Below are 3,566 nucleotides of genomic sequence, written 5' to 3'. Positions count from 1 at the left end.
GACAAGGACCACAAATTTAGCGGTGCCTCCCTGGGTGCATTGCTCAGTTGAGAGCAAGTGTTGCATTGGCGCACGCAAGACTCCAAATCTGAGTCGATGTCGGGCCACCACACATGGGATTTGGCTTTCGCTTTCATCATTACAATGCCTGGGTGGGTACTATGTAGGTTCCGTATGAACGTTTCCCTGCCTTTCTTGGGCAAAACCATGTGATTACCCCACAAAAGACAGTCCGCCTGTGTGGACATTTCGTCTTTGCGCCGCTTGAATGGCTTGATCTCTTCATGCATCTCCGCTGGGACGCTGGACTAGCTCCCATGGAGGACACAGTTTTTTACAAGGGACAGTAAAGGATCCTGGCTGGTCCAGGTCCTGATCTGGCGGGCCGTAATGGGTGACATTTCATTTTCAAATGCATCCATCACCAAGAGCAAATCTGCAGGCTGTGCCATTTCAACCCCGGTGATGGGCAATGGTAGCCGACTGAGAACATCAGCGCAGTTCTTTGTGCCTGACCTGTGGAGAATTACATAGTTATATGCAGACACTCCGTGATGGTAGACATTTAAAGATCACATGGATGAACTTCAACAATTGTACATCCCTGTACAAAATAAAACGGGGAAGGTGGCTCAACTGTGGCTAACAAGGGAAATTAAGGATAGTGTTAAATCCAAGGAAGAGGATATAAATTGGCTAGAAAAGGCCGCAAACCTGAGGACTGGGAGAAATTTGTAAGAAAGCAGAGGAGGACAAAGGGTTCAAAATAAATTATGAAAGGAAGCTTGCTGGGAACATAAAAACTGACTGCAAAAGCTTCTATAGATCGGTGAAGAGAAAAAGATTAGTGAAAATAAACGTAGGTCAGATTCAGGTGAATTTATAATGGGGAACAAAGAAATGGTGGACTAGTTAAACAAATACTTTGGTTCTGTCTTCACGAAGACACAAATAACCTTCGGGAAATACTAAGGGACCGAGGGTCTAGTGAGAAGGAGGAACTAAAGGAAATCCTTATTAGGTGGGAAATTGTGTTTGGGAAATTGATGGGATTGAAGGCTGATAAATCCCCGGGGCCTGATAGCCTGCATCGCAGAGTACTTAAGGAATTATCCCTAGAAATAGTGGATGCATTGGTGATCATTTTCCAACAGCCTATCGACTCTGGATCAGTTCCGATGGACTGGAGGGTAGCTGATGTCACACCACTTTTTAAGAAAGGAGGGAGGGAGAAAACGGGTAATTATATACTGGTTAGCCTGACATCAGTAGTGGGGAAAATGTTGGAATCAATTATTAAAGATGAAATAGCAACACATTTGGATAGCAGTGATGGGATCGGTCCAAGTCAGCATGGATTTATGAAAGGGAAATCTTCTAGAATTTTTTGAGGATGTAACTGGGACAGTGGACAAGGGAGAACCAGTGGATGTGGTGTATTTGGATTTTCAAAAGGCTTTTGACAAGGTCCCACACAAGAGATTGGTGTGCAAAATTAAAGCACATCGTATTGGGGGTAATGTACTGACGTGGATAGAGAATTGGTTGGCAGACAGGAAGCAGAGAGTCGGGATAAACGGGTCCTTTTCAGAATGGCAGGCAGTGACTAGTGGGGTGCCGCAGGGCTCAGTGTTGGGCCCCCAGCTATTTACAATATACATTAATGATTTGGATGAGGGAATTGAGTGTAATATCTCCACGTTTGCAGATGACACTGAGCTGGGTGGCGGTGTGAGCTGTGAGGAGGACACTAAAAGGCTGCAGGGTGACTTGAACAGGTTAGGTGAGTGGGCAAACGCATTGCAGATGCAGTATAATGTGGATAAATGTGAGGTTATCCACTTTGGTGGCAAAAACTCAAAGGCAGAATATTACCTGATTGGTGGCATATTAGGAAAGGGGGAGGTGCAATGAGACCTGTGTGTCATGGTACATCAGTAATTGAAAGTTGGCATGCAGGTACAGCAGGCGGTGAAGAAGGCAAATGGTATGTTGGCCTTCATAGCTAGGGGATTTGAGTATAGGAGCAGGGAGGTCTTACTGCAGTTGTACAGGGCCTTGGTGAGGCCTCACCTGGAGTATTGTGTTCAGTTTTGGTCTCCTAATCTGAGGAAGGACGTTCTTGCTATTGAGGGAGTGCAGTGAAGGTTCACCAGACTGATTCCTGGGATAGCAGAACTGACATATGAGGAGAGACTGGATCGACTGGGTCTGTGTTCACTGGAGTTTAGAAGAATGAGAGGGGATCTCATAGGCACATATAAAATTCTGATGGGACTGGACAGGTTAGATGCAGGAAGAATGTTCCCGATGTTGGGGAAGTCCAGAACCAGGGTACATAATCTAAGGATAAGGGGTAAGCCTTTTAGGACTGAGATGAGGAGAAACTTCTTCACTCAGAGAGTTGTTAACCAGTGGAATTCCCTGCCGCAGAGAGTTGTTGATGCCAGTTCAAGAGGGAGTTAGATATGGCCCTTACGGCTAAAGGGATCAAGGGGTATGGAGAGAAAGCAGAAAAGAGGTACTGAGGTGAATGATCAGCCATGATCTTATTGAATGGTGGTGCAGGCTCGAAGGGCCGAATGGCCTACTCCTGCACCTATTTTCTATGTTTCAATGGTTCTGTGACAGCGTGAGCGCCCATCTTTGGATGCGAGCAGGGGCATTGGTATTGATACTTTGATCTCTGAGAATAGCGATATGAGTGGCTTATGGTCAGTTTCTAACTCGAACTTAAGCCCAAACAGATACTGATGCATTCTTTTTACCCCGTAACCGCATGCCAGAGCTTCTTTTTCAATCATGCTGTAGGCCCTTTCGGCCTTGGACAAGCTCCTGGACTCATAAGTGACCGGTTGCAATGTCCCGATTCATTTGCTTGTTGTAACACACACCCGACCCCGAACGAAGACGCATCGCAAGCTAGCACGAAACGTTTACATGGGTCATACAGAACAAGCAGTTTGTTGGAACATAACAGATTTCGGGCTTTCTCAAAAGCAGTCTCTTGTGATTTCCTCCATACCCAGTCATCTCCCTTGCGTAACAACACGTGTAGAGGTTCCAGCAAGGTGCTTAACCCGGGTAGGAAATTACCAAAATAATTGAGGAGTCGCAGGAACGACCGCTGCTCCGTCACGTTCTGTGGCCTCGGCTTGTTCTTGATGGCCTCCGTCCTGGCGTCAGTGGGTCTAATGCCGTCTGCCGCGATTCTTCTCCCTAAGAACTCGACCTGTGGCGCCAGGAAAACACACTTCGAGCGTTTCAACCTGAGTCCCACACCATCTAACCGACTTAGAACCTCTTCCGGGTTCTGTAAGTGTTCGATGGTATCCCGACCTGTGACCAATATGTCGTCCTGGAAAACCACGGTGCGCGGAACCGACTTTAGCAGACTCTTCATGTTCCTTTGAAAAATTGCCGTAGCCGATCGAATTCCAAACGGGCAACTATTATAGATGAACAGATCTTTGTGCATGTTGATGCAGGTGAGGTCTTTCGAAGATTCTGCCAGCTCCTGCGTCATGTAGGCCAAGGTCAGGTCCAACTTGGTGAACATCTTTCCT

This window comes from Pristiophorus japonicus, chromosome 19 (assembly GCF_044704955.1).
Source record: "Pristiophorus japonicus isolate sPriJap1 chromosome 19, sPriJap1.hap1, whole genome shotgun sequence".
Lineage (NCBI taxonomy): Eukaryota > Metazoa > Chordata > Chondrichthyes > Pristiophoridae > Pristiophorus > Pristiophorus japonicus.
Note: the sequence above shows the minus strand (reverse complement) of the source record.